We start from the raw sequence: 14,378 nt of genomic DNA, 5'->3' as shown, positions 1-14,378 counted from the left end.
GTGACAAAGTTCTTCTTTTAACAACTACTGGGGTTTAATAACATTTGAACATTTGTTGGGGGGGGGGGGGGGTGGGGGGGACTTGTCAAAGACTTTGGAGTAGAAACGTAATTCCAGAACTTAAAGATTTTTTCTGTTTTTGTTTTTGTTCCCTCCCCCCCCCCCCCCCCCTCTCCTCCTCCGACTCCCCTGGATAGAACATCCTAGATCTGCCACTGAAACATAAATGGTGTATTTGAGATCCAAAAATGTTTGAATAGTAGATTATTGGACGGGTTGTGATCATGGTATCTACGTAGTGATACGTTAACAGATAAACACGCAAAAATATATAAATATATATATAATAAATTTTATATATTGTATAGAATTTGCCTTTTGTTATTGGATGATGAATTTTTATTTCAACATCTGATTTGGATGGTTTATCAACATCCTCATGGTTCGATTTCCGTTGTTTATATGGCAGACTGGTCTATCTGTCTAACATAATTATGTCTGTCTGTCTCTTTTATATTTCTATCCTCCCCCTCTCTCTCTCTGTCTGCCTGTGTATGTGTGGGCATGTGTGTGTGTGTGTGTGTGTGCGTGTGTGTGTGTGTGCGTGTGTGTGTGTGTGTGTGTGTGTGTCTCTCTCTCTCTCTCTATCTCTATCTCTATCTCTATCTCTCTATGTATGTTTTCTTTGGTTCTTTTCATTCCTCTCTTTCTTCTTTCTTCTTCATTCTTCTTTTATGTTGAATTTAATTGAATCAAAACATGCATTCGCGGATACTATGAAAGTGAAATGACTAAAATAGGCCTACACATATACAATAACTAAAGTGAGTTCAATATCAAATGCATTGATCTATCACAGTAATACATTTTCCAGGATTTGAGAGTAGGCCTACCTGTATATTGGATTTAATTGATGGAGCTTTGTTGATGGTATTGACCAGTTTGTATTTATCAAATGCACGCTATTGTTATCATCATGATCATTATCATTAGTATTATTAGTATTATCATTATTGCTTCTTTTATTGTCATTATTTGTATCATCATTATGATTATTACTATTATGACTATCATTATTATTGCTAACATCATCATCAATATTATGATAGCAATTTTAATCAAGTTTAGTTGCTCGTTGTAGCACTGTATTTCAAGGTAAAATAGAGGCAGATCTCAAATCAGCCTGTAAGCTCAGGAATAAATAATCTACGCTTGGTTTTTCCCAGCTCGTTAGCATATAAACGTGAAAATTGCAAATTTCGAGATAACTCTGATTTGTTCTCTAGATTAAAATGATCCCTAGTTGAATGATTTTCTTTTTCATAGACCCGACCCAAATCATGTAAGGAAAATGTATTTTCATTGTCTAAATTAGTCAATCTAACAAAGCTTTCTTTTCTCTAAACACCCCCTCCTCTAATAAACCCTTCTACATTATCAACAACACAAATTATGTGTGGCGTTTAAACATGTGTCATCAAGAGTATGTATTGAGATGTAAATCCTGTTCATTACTTTCATCTAGAATAATAGGCTACAAGTCACATTCATCTATATGACAAGGAAAATGGGCGGATATTCTTTTTTTTAATATGATTACAGGCCCGAGTGGTACGATTTTTATGGTTAGTAATACATTTTGCTGTAACGGGAGCACACTTTTGTGTGAACTTAAGGCTTTCGGAAAAGGTTGTTGCCGGGGCATCTTGCCCCTCCCCTGGACACGCCAATTGTTTAAAACAAGAAATAAGAGGAAAATACAAATATTTTAGGAAGTTGAGAGCCGTCCAGTCAGGGAGAAGACCAGATAGTCATTATGTATCCCGTAATTACGTCATACTCATGGCAAAACGAGCTACCGTGTTCACCTTGCTTTTTTCAGACTGGAAATCCTGAAATACCATGCAAAATCGGTGTAAATATCCTTAAGACAAAATGATGAAATAAATCACTTAAAATTTACACTTGTTGTTGTCATTGCCTTATTTTTGCATTAATCTAGACCGCCTTTGCGGTACTTTCAAGCTTACAAACCCCAAGTTCATCGGACAACAAAAACCCCGCCATCAACAAATTGACTAGCGAAAATTCCCGAATCATGAAACAATCTTCTGTACAGGCGCGGATCCAGGGGGGGGGCCGAGCGGGCCTTGCCCCCCCCCCCCCCAAAAAAAGGAGACAGAGAGAGGGAAAAGAAGGGAAAGGGAAAGAGGAGAGAAAGGGAAAAAAAGAAGACGAAGAAGAAAGGAAAAGAGGGATGAAGGAGATCGGGGAGGTGGGGCAAAAGGACTTGCCTCCCAGGCTGTTGTCTCCCCCCAATCAAAAAATAAAAATAGAAGGAAGAAAAGGGAAAGATAAAAAAAGAAGAGGAGATAAAGGGAAGGAAGAAAGAGGAAGAAGAAAACAAAAGAAGGGGGATATCAGTTGCCATTTTCCCGCCAACAGATTGTGGATCGGAGGGGGGGGGGGACAAAAGGCCCTTGCCTTAAAAGAGGAGAGCTAAAAGGGAACAAAAAAGAGAAAGAAGAAAGAAAAAGTAGAAAAGAAAGGGAGATCAGTTGCGGTTAATCCCGCCAACAATGTGTGGAGCGGGGTGGGGCCAAAATGACCTTGCCCTCCTCCAGCAAACATAAAAGAGAAAGAAGGAAGGGAAGGGAAAGGAAAAGAGGAGAGAAAGGGAAAGAAAAAGAAAGAGAATGAAGAAAGGTAAGGGATATCAGTTGCAATTTTCCCGCCAACAAGGTGTAGATCGGGGGGGGGGGGGGGAATAAAATTCAAACGTGGTTTATTTCTAATTCCATAACGGTGATTTACAAATAATGCTGAAATGACATAATTTTAAGTATATTATACTTTTTTAATGCGTTTGTTGGAAAATGACAAACTCCTAAATTTACAGCCAGACAAGGAAATGCTTCTTGAGATGCCTACATGTCAGGGCTCGCGGAACGGCGGGGATCGGGATCCTCGAACCCCCACCCCCCCCCCCCCCACCACCCACTTTTTTGAAAAAGTATATTAAAGAGAAAAAGAAAGAAAGAGAGCAAGAAAGAAAAAAAAATAGTTAACTGCCAGTGTCACATTATGATGAGGTATCAAAATATGCTCATCTGACCATGATTAAATGCCTAAAACCCCGAGGGCTCTGCCCCCTGGATTCCACCTAGGGCCCTAAGGCGGACCCTAAGATGCTCATCTGTTGGTAATTTAATGCCTAAAACCCCTGATTTCTGTGGGCTTTGCCGCCTGGACCCAACGCCAAATAGTTTCCTGCCAGTGTCACAAAATAATAAGGTATCAAAAAATGCTCATCTGGCCGTAATTAAACACCTAAAACCCTGAACTTCCGGGGGCTCTGCCCCCTGGACCCGACAAAGAGCCCTAAGGCGGGCCCCTTGATACTCATCTGACCGTAATTGAGTGCCTAAAACCCTTGGGCTTCCGGGGGCTCCGCCCCTGAACCCCACGCCAATTAGTAACCTGCCAGTGTCACAATTAGTTATCAAAATAATGCTTATCTGATCGTAATTAAATGTCTAAAACCCCTGAACTTCGGGGGCTCTGCCCTTGGACCCCGCCGAGAGCACTAAGGTGGACCCCTGAGTGCTAATCTGACCGTAAATTATTGCCTTAAACCCCTGAGCTTCCGGGGCGGACAAGGTATCAACATATGTTCATCTGACCGCAGGCGCGTAGCCAGGGGGCGGTGGGGTGGTCCCCCAAAAAATGCCGGCCAAAAAAAGAGAGGAGTGAAAAGGAAAAGGGAGTAGACAAAGAACATTTTGAAATTCAGACAAGGATTGAGAGTCGAAAACGTTACAACGATTCGTCTTCTTTCTCTAATAATTTAATGAAACGTAAAATCTTCCGCGCTTCGCGCGAGAGGGGGAACCTGAATTTAGACGAAGATTAAGAGTCGATAACGACACAACGAATCGTCTCCTATCTCTAATAATTTACTGAAATGTCAAAGCTTCCGCGCTTCGCGAAGAAGGGAGGGGGAAAAATCGTCCCTCCCTGCACCCACCCCCCCCCCCAATTACATCACTGCTGGTCACCATTACGTACCAATATTTGGCTTGCATAATTTCAAATTTGGCCCCCCCCCCCCAAGAAATCCTGGATCCGCGCCTGGTCGGCCGTCTGGTTGCTTACTTACAAGCATTTATGCTTTTTAAGCAGTCAGGTAAAATAACCACCTAATAACCATCAATGACGTGGGAGATAAAGTAATACCATATGGCACTTGTGTTTAAAGGAGAGTTGGTTTCTGTGGCCAAGAAAAGTTCTATCTATATGTAAATGAGACAAAATGTGAAGGTATAGAAAATCCACATTTTTAATCACGAGTTAAATTATATGTTGATATGTAATTTAACTCGTGATTAAAAATGTGGATTTTCTATACCTTCACATTTTGTCTCATTTACATGGGAGATAAAATAATACCATATGGCACTTGTGTTTAAAGGAGAGTTGGTTTCTGTGGCCAAGAAAAGTTCTATCTATATGTAAATGAGACAAAATGTGACGGTATAGAAAATCCACATTTTTTACCACGAGTTGAATTATATGTTGATATGTGTATATAATTTAACTCGTGATTAAAAATGTGGATTTTCTATACCTTCACATTTTGTCTCATTTACATGGGAGATAAAATAATACCATATGGCACTTGTGTTTAAAGGAGAGTTGGTTTCTGTGGCCAAGAAAAGTTCTATCTATATGTAAATGAGACAAAATGTGAAGGTATAAAAAATCCACATTTTTTACCACGAGTTGAATTATATGTTGATATGTGTATATAATTTAACTCGTGATTAAAAATGTGGGTTTTCTATACCTTCACATTTTGTCTCATTTACATGGGAGATAAAGTAATACCATATGGCTTAAAGGAGAGTTGGTTTCTGTGGCCAAGAAAAGTTCTATCTACATGTAAATGAGACAAAATGTGAAGGTATAGAAAATCCACATTTTTAATCACGAGTTAAATTATATGTTGATATGTGTATGTGTTTTTACGCGTAGATCATAATCAAAATATTATACACGGTTCAGCATTTGCTCAAAAAGCTATATAGACCATGATTAAAGGCATTACAAAGTTTTGGTATGGGGTTATAAATTTGGTTCAAATTAACATATTGGCAGCATATGCGTTCCTACAATATTAATTGATCGTTGTCGCGGTTGAAATCTAGTCTAAAGTTATGAAATTATAAATAATAAAATCTTTATGTTGTATAGCTCCCTCTCAAGGTCAAGATATTAATTTAGCTATGAAACAATGTTTCTTGACTAAAATCGACCGATTAGCTATTCCCGTTTGGAAATTATATATCACAACTACATATTCTGAAATTTTCATGGTCGCAGCTACCATTGTACGGCCATAGGCGCTATTTGAAATTTATCAAAATTTACCGGGAGCACCGGTAAATTTTTATATTCCATTTTTCTCAAAAGCAGAAGAGTTTTAGGGGCTAATTTTTCTAGTGCTTATAATACATCCACAGGGGCATCCAAATATATCAAAATTGTAAAGATTCACTATCCATCCAATTTTCAAACTTTCCCAAAACTTTGTATTACCTTTAAGGAACAACGTACCATAACTCGACTGTCTCCAATAACATTGATAGCGGCTTCGGAGAGGATCTCCTAGTAAACCTATACACGACTTTTTGTTAGCAATGGAATCCAATGACCGGGGTAATATGTAAGGCGTTTAGACACATAGGAGCTCTATACAAACGTGACTATTATCTTTAAACTTGAAATCCATTTTACATAACCCAAGAAAATGTCAGACAAAATCCATTAAACTATAACTCCAAAGCCTGTGCCTAAATTAAAAACTTTAAAAACACCCACTAGTAGATAGAAACGCACTCTCTTGAATGCTATCATTATTTTTGTAATTAGATTATCCAAAAACTCTGTGGAAACAACATTTCCCATACGATGAGGTAGAGTAATTGAGTGCCTAAAACCCTTGGGCTTCTAAGGGCTCCGACCCCTGAACCCCACGCCAATTAGGGACCTGCCAGTGTCACAATCAGGTATCAAAATAATGCTCATCTGACCGTAATTAAATGCCTAAAACCCCTGAACTTCCGGGGCTCTGCCCTCTGGACCCCGCCTAGGGCCCTAAGGCGGACCCCTGAGTGCTAATCTGACCGTAAATTATTGCCTTTAACCCCTGACCTTCCGGGGGCGGACAAGGTATCAACATAATATGTTCATCTGACTGCAGGCGCGTAGCCAGGGGGGCAGTATGGTCCCCCAAAAACCGCCGGCCAAAAAAATAGAGGAGTGAAAAGGAAGAGGACGTATGAAGAAAAGGGTGTAGACAAAGAACATTTTTGATATTCAGACAAGGATTAAGAGTCGAGAACGTTACAACGATTGGTATTCTTTCTCTAAAAAATCTTTCGCGCTTCGCGCGGGAGGGGGGAAACTGAATTTAGACGAAGATTAGGAGTCGATAACACGACACAACGAATTGTCTTCTTTCCTTTAATGATTGAATGAAACGTTAAAGCTTCCGCGCGAGGGGGGGGGGGACATAATTCAGACGAGGATTATTTTTGGGAACGGTAAAACGAATCGTCTTCTTTCTCTAATAATTTATTGAAATGTCAAAGCTTCCGCACTTCGCGGAGGAGGGTGGGTGGAAACACGCCCCTCCCTGCACCCACCCCCTAATTACATCACTGCTGGTCACCATTATGTACCAATATTTGGCTCGCATAATTTCAAATTTGGGCCCCCCCTAAGAAATCCTGGATCCGCGCCTGCTTCTGTATACCGAAACATTTCCAAATAATTAGTTTACGAATGAACATCGTAAACCACTCTCCTTCAAGCGAAGTGATTAAAGTGGCCATTGATAAATTTCATTCTGACCTTTGCATTGTATCGATACAAATGATAGTGAGAAAGTTCGATATTAATCAAGGATGGAATATAAAAAATGGAAAAATCTACCTCAATTGATTAATGAAGGTTGGTAATTAAATTGATTGATTTGGCTGGGTCTCTAAAGGGCCTAGCTCACTGAGCGGCGAATGCTTGCGAACGTAGCGAATTTGGGGTTTCGCCAGAGTTTGTAAAATGTTGTAAAAGGTTGCAAGAAAGATCGCAAACAGTTTTCTTTGTTGTAAACAGTTTTTCTTGTCGCAAAGAAATTTTGAACATGTTCAAAATTTCTTTGCGAATTTATTTTTCCGCAAACAGTTGCAGGCGTTTGCAAAACAGTCGTTAGCGTTTGCAAAACAGTCGTAAGCCTTTGCAAACGGTTGTTAAACGGTTTTGCTTTTTGTTTTCGTCAGTTCTCTTTGTTTCGCCAAAGCTAGCGACCACGTTACAATTATGGTTCCTTTATAAAATCGACCCATTGAGTACCCAGTAGTTAGCAAAAGGTCTCAAACGTTCACAAATAGTGGCAAAGGATTGGCAAATAGTTGCTAATCTTCGCAAAAGTTGTCGCTAACATTTGTTTACAGTCGCTAATAGTCGCCAACTGCCTTTCGCAAACACTTTCGGAGACATTCGCTCAAATGTTGCTAATTGTCGCTAAACGTCACTTAAAGTCGCTGATTTTCGCCAACATTCGTCAGAAAATTTGGCGAATCCAAATTCGCAACGTTCGCAAGCATTCGCTGCTCAGTGAGATAGGCCCTATGAAACCAATTTCATTATTCCACTTAAAACAATAAATAATTCCAAATTAGGATATTAATGAATTACTTATCCCTGAAACTTTCAACGTAACGAAAGCTTTACCCCCATGGACAAACAGTGGGAAAAGGAAATAATGACGGGGGGGGGGGGGGGTGTTTCACAAAGACTAAGTTCGACTTTAAGTTGGACTTAACTATGGCAGGCCATGCATGCCACTGGTTGCTATCACAATTGGTCTCCCAATTACGATCCTTAGATAATATTTTTTTTTCCTTCAATAATGAACTATCCAAAAAGGTAAACTCTATAGATTTTTGACAACAATTTGTACGTCCCTTGAGAGACCAATGCCAGTAAATGGTGAGAGCAAACTGTGGCATGAACGGCCTGTCATAGTTAAGTCCAATTGTTGCTGTTGTTGTTTTTTAGTTTATAGGCGTTTGTCATTCAGAAGTGAATATTTACGCCTCTTCTCTTAGGATTTTTATTCCTTTAAAATTAGATTTACTCTTTTTGATATATAGATTTGGATAAATTGGATTTTTAACTTAAAGTCGATCTTAGTCTTTGTGAAACACTCCCCAGGAAGTCATTATATAAACATTGGGCATCCACCAGCACACATTCAAATCACATTCTATGATATTCTGTCTTCAGTTTAGGTTCAATGCTTTTAAGGAGAGAGACTGCTGGGGGTATGGAGACAAATTGCGTCTATTTCGTCAACTTTGCGTCACTAAGACAAACGAAGAAGGAGAAGAAACGCATTTCGAATGGTTATACAGGATATGACAAGAAAGAGCGATACGTTTTAACCTTCTGATCTTGGTCGTGTCTTGACCCAAGGCTCGGCATATCAGATGCATTAAGAGCGCGTCTGACGTATATTCTTGAATCCAAAGATTGCAGAGACAGAGAGATAGAGAGGTGTGATACAAATGGCCTTATTATTGTTTTCATGTTTTGTTATTTTTTGGTAAATTAATACACGTAGTTTTAGTATTCCAAACTGGTTTTGGAATAACATGACTGACCTTTCTGAGATTACATATTAGTCGATCAGCCGGAATTCTTTATTGTTTAAACAGTAGCTGCTCTTGTTATCGTTGTTGTTAAGTGAGTTTTAAGAGCACTTAACATTTCGTTTTGTATAAGATACAAAATAACGTTATGTGATTCTTAAGAGCACTTAACATTTTATTTTGCATAAGATATAACAATTCGCAGCCAATAGTACTTCTGAATAGAAGGCATATACATGTATTATTATCAGCGGCGTGTGATGAATTAGGGCTTAATGATTTTTAATATCTTTTCGCATCATTTTCGGGACAAATCAACCCAAGTTCTTGATCCATAATTGCTAAGATGTGTTTATTGATTTGGATGAATTATTCTTGAGCCTAACCATAGTTGAATGGACTAAACTGGGTTTAAGCAATAAAGCAATGTTATAACATTGTCATACAAAATCACTATGCAGTAATTATAAGAAGGTTTATCATTTTAGTATGGAATGTGAATCGTATAAAATATCATAATTGACTTGATCTCAAACTAAAATGACTGATACTATTGTTTGTATTAGACATCTTGCTTTTCATATAAGAGTATACTATTACTATACACGGAATATATTCAGGAACATATTATAGAAATAAAAATATCCTTGTCAAAAATTCAGTGGGAGCTGTAGTGTGGGTTGGAATAAATCTTTCAGCCATCCACATTGGGGCTTGCATGAAATGAAAAGGAATGTATTGGTTTAAAAAAATCATTACACATCCCCCCTTTCTCAGAGTAAACAGATAGTAATTCCCACTCTTCCATTCCACTAATCTTCTTCTAATCTTTAATTTTTCTGAAAAAAAAGAAATCGTTAAAAAAAGAAAACCAACATTGGGGATTGCATGAAATGGGTTACAAGTAATGTATTGTTAAAAACATTTTCATTACACCCCCCACCTTTCTCAGAGTAAACATATACTAACACCCACTCTTCTATTCCACTTACTCTCATGCATCATTAATTTGTTTTGAAGAAAAAGAAATCGTTATCAAACAAAAAATACGGGGGTAATAAATATTCGGTTTCAGCCCATGCACAAGATCGTCGACACGCGAGACATGCAGGTCGGTCTCGTGGTCCATTTGGCAACTGTTCTGAGGGTTTACGAGCCCGGTCCCCGGCCCCCCCCCCCCCTCCCCACTCAGTGTTATTTAGGGTACGCATATGCTTGTTCCCTCTTTTTGAAAGCACCCCCTATCTGAGGACTGCCAACATTTCTGAACCCCCATTTCGCGGGCATTTCGCGGGCTTTTCCTGCCTTGGAGACCCCCCTAAATTCGGAAAAATGCTCAATGTACCCCCCTTAATTCGGAAAAATGCTCAATTTACCCCCTAACTTCGGAATAATTTGTTAGGAGTCCAAAGAGATGAGAGAAAAAAAAAAGAAAAAACAACCCCCTTTTTAAAGAAATCTCCGGGTGAATGTCAAATACACCCCCTTTTCTTACAATTCTCGAGCCGGACTTTGTCGCACGAAAAGTACCCCTTTACCGGACATTTTGGTAACACGCATGCGGTCATTCCGACCCCGGAGTGGGGGGGGGGGGGGGGGGCGGGACCCGGTCCCATAAGCCGTTGGTTTCGTGAGTTGACTGTCTAATGAGATGTTCCCTTGATTGTAATACGCTTTGATCAGTCTTCTGCAAATGTGAAGGCGCCATAATTATAATAACAATAGCTTACATTTATAATGCGCCTAAAACTTTGTTTCTAGGCGCAGTACATATTATTATGGAGAAAGAAGGTTGCTCTTCACAACTCGCAATGTTTTTAGGGCCAGAGATATTATGACGCTGGTGAAGTTCCATATTTACAACCCCCACCCCCTCCAATCATTTTAATATATTGGTTGATGGCCTAGAAACACTGCAAGTCATCCTCAGTGCGTCGGTTCAAAATAAATGCAATAAAACTCTGATAAATGCTTCACATAGGAGACTATAAGCGTATTAGCATAATTATTTCAAAGAATCGTCGCAATTTTACTTATTTGTCTTGTTTCTTTTACCCATCCTGCAGGCGGGTATTATCTTTCTGAAGGATTCTGATCATGAATATCTAATGATGTGAGACACTTTGCACAAAATCTACAAAACTTTGAAGTTAGATTTTACCCGTAATGAGTTGGCTGCGTGTGATCATGCTTAAAAAACAGTAAATGAAGAATAACATGAATAAATTCTTGATCCCAAGTACATTATTGACTTAAATATGAACGTATCTTGAGTAAATCGGCCTTCTAATAATTATACTATTCCATTATCTTCTAAGCTATTGGATTTGTTTATAGAAGTGAAAGAAGTTAAATTTATTATTGTTTCTGTTTCCGGAAAGTCATTCCCGAAAAATTAAAGATAAATTCTCAATATTCAAAAAGAATTTTTTTATTTTGATCATCAATAACAATTCACTGCCAAACTTAAGGAAAATGTCATTACTGGAATACTTTTTCAACAGAAGATGTGTAGACCATTCTCAATAATGTTATAATATTGTTTTTCATAACCATTTGATTCATTTTTATTTTGTAATGTTAGAAGAAAGTTTGGGTCCCCATTTCAATAAATTAATCTAAAATTGCGTTCGTCTTCATGGAATTGGGATTCGCGAGCATCACAAAACATCATGGCTCCTTTATTCTTCACTTTGAATGTTTCCATTTCGGACGGTTCGTAATTTATGTACCGGTAGATGTAAAAGTATTTGCAATTCCGAAATAAAATAGGTTTATTAATTCCGAAAGCAAAGATGATTTAGAATTATTTATGAACCCTGCATATAGGTAACAACGTGGCTTTACAACAGATGCCCCCCAACGACATTTGTTCTGTGGTCGTTTCCTTTCACTAGCCAATGTCCTAAATGCAACCCTAAACCAAACACTGAACCCAGTATTAACCCTATAAACCCAAACTAAACCAAATTCTAACCTTAACCCTACACCTCTGGAAAATAGTAAATGTCGCCGGTGCAAAATGATGTCAGATACCTAACGCGGGATCTCTCATTCATCAGTTTGGAAAAAATGCAGATCACAAGACTTGTAGCCAAGCATGCCAAGTAAACTGCACTGTATCGAGAAAGTTATAATTACAAGTATATATTAATAGTTGATATGGCGTTATTGATATCAAGTAAGCTTGTCTAAGTTTGATATGAATGGGGAGGGAGAATATTAAAACAATCAAAGCAATCTTGCATTGTCTATATTCATTGGTCACTCGAACCTGTTTTTACCTATGAACGAATCTGACCTATCCTACATCATTAAGAAAATGAATAGCCGTTCTTCAAAAGTGCCACGAGCGAAGGCAATGCTAAAAATGGCAATGTTGAGCATTAGTTCAATTGCTTCAATTAAATTATGAGGAAAAAAATTAGCAGTGCAATCGAAATTTCCGAATTTCTTATTTGTTAAAGGAAGAGAGGGGAAAGGAGTGAGATGTAAAAAGATAGAAAGAGATGGGGTGGTGAGAGAGTTGCGGGAGATAGAGGAAAAGAGAGTAGGAGAGAGATGGAGAAAGGGGGAAGGAAAGAGTGAGAGAAAGACAGACAGAGGGAGACAGAGAGAGAGAAAGAAAGAAAGAATAAAGAGAGAGAAAAGAGAGAAAAAGACGATAAAGAGAGAGAGAGAGAGAGGAAGAGAGAGAGAGAGACAGAGGTAGAAATAGAGAGAGGAATAGAGACAAAGAGAGAGGGGAGAAAAGGAGGAAGGAAAGAGAGACAGACAGACAGAGGGAGAAAGAGAGAGGAAGAGAGAACAAAGAGAGAGATAGAAAAAAGATAGATAAACAGATAGATGAAAAGAGAGAAAGAGAGAGAAAGAGAGGGGGAGGGAAGAGAGAGAGGGGGATGGGGGAGGGGAGTGGTATGAATCGATTACATGGTCGTGGTATAAAATTATCTTTTGATTCTAGAGACGCCAGTTTGCTCATGAAGGCAAAGGTTTACTGAGGAAAAAACTAGGCATGCATGCATACTGGATTCCGTCATTTTATTAGAATTCTATAATAAGACATACTCATTAAAAGCTCGAATCCATCCAAATGAGTATTCGTCATTCGTATGATAAATACATTTACGTGGGTAGGGGTGAGGGAAAAGTTACGCTTTGTAGTGGTTTGTTTTTAGTATCATCTCGATTCCTCCTTCACCCAAGGTTTATTCTTTTATGTATTAATTCATTTGATTAGGATCCACGTCATTTCGTTTTAAAGGCTACTAATCGGTTTAAATCCGCGTAAATATGTTTCATCTCAAGCAGTCCATTCGCAGAATAATAATTAGGCTATGTATCATCATAATCTGAAGAAAAGATGATCCTTAATTCTACAGATAATGCAGGATATTTACAAACCTCACTCGTTTGTATAGCAGCTGCGCTGTATCATCCAGTGTCATGTAGTAAGAATCTATTTAATATTTGAAGAAAATGTAAAAGTTTGCACCACTGTACGGGCCTACTGAATTTTTCTTTAAATACACCGCAGAAGTTCTATATTTGACTTGTGAAAATTTAAAAAAAATTGTGCCAGTGACCACCGATGATAAAATGAAGTAAAGGCATACCATCTTTTCATATTCATTGTTTTAGGGGTAACACCATCTTCTATAGAGGGGGTGGGGGCCTAGGGGAGGGAATGTTGTTTATGTCTACAATATTTGCAGAATTCTGGGTAACATTAAGAACCGCATAATTATGAAACGTTCATTGTAAAGTTTTGGAAAGTAAAAATGCCACCATTTTATGCTAAAAACAAACAGATATTGAAAGGAATGACCCAGAGTCTCTTTATAAATTAATATGGGAGAATGAGAAGCGACACGCATTCACTTAAATTTTCTTGGACACAAGAAATTGCATGCAATGACGCTTTTTGACTCAAGGGTGCATCGGTTCATTGAGGGACCAATGATCATGAATAAAAATGATGTAAATTTTGAATGTGTTCCTATCGAAAGGAGTGCTTTTGTTAATTTGAATTTTGTAAATATATATAAAAATTATGTTTTTCTATGTAAATGCAATTCTTAGCTAATCATTATGCACACATTGATGCATGACCTACGTATATAAGAGTCTAATTGCCCCCCCCCCACATTGCTCTGTAGACCCTTGTCTCTAAATTATTCATGCGATGCATACAATAATTCAATAAAAGCTATATTACACAGTGCTATGAATTTATGCTCGTGCAATTGTACGCCTTCCTCATTAAATTCGAAGATGTAAGATATCGTTATTCGTGGAAAGGAGACAAGGTATCGACAATAATCCTATTCATGAATACTAATATTCATTTTAATTACAGTATACAGCGTAACAGAAAATACATCACTTTAACCGTGGCCTGCAAGGCAATCCAAAAGGGATCAAATGAAATGATGAGTTTTGCTCATGATGAACTCTGAATCAATTCAACGTTTCAACAGGTGATGATAGAGCATCTTTGTCAATTCTTTTATGCTTCAGAAAAGACCTGCCTTATCCAGATGAATATTTATGGATTATGCTGAGTTAAGAGGAAAACAAGCTGTTCTTATTACTGATTGAAACTAAAACTGTGCCAAAAAAAATTGCCTATAGTGCAACATTCCGCATGCAAAACCGGTGGAT

This window comes from Strongylocentrotus purpuratus, unplaced genomic scaffold (assembly GCF_000002235.5).
Source record: "Strongylocentrotus purpuratus isolate Spur 01 unplaced genomic scaffold, Spur_5.0 spur5_contig_827, whole genome shotgun sequence".
Lineage (NCBI taxonomy): Eukaryota > Metazoa > Echinodermata > Echinoidea > Camarodonta > Strongylocentrotidae > Strongylocentrotus > Strongylocentrotus purpuratus.
This window is presented reverse-complemented; position numbering follows the sequence as displayed.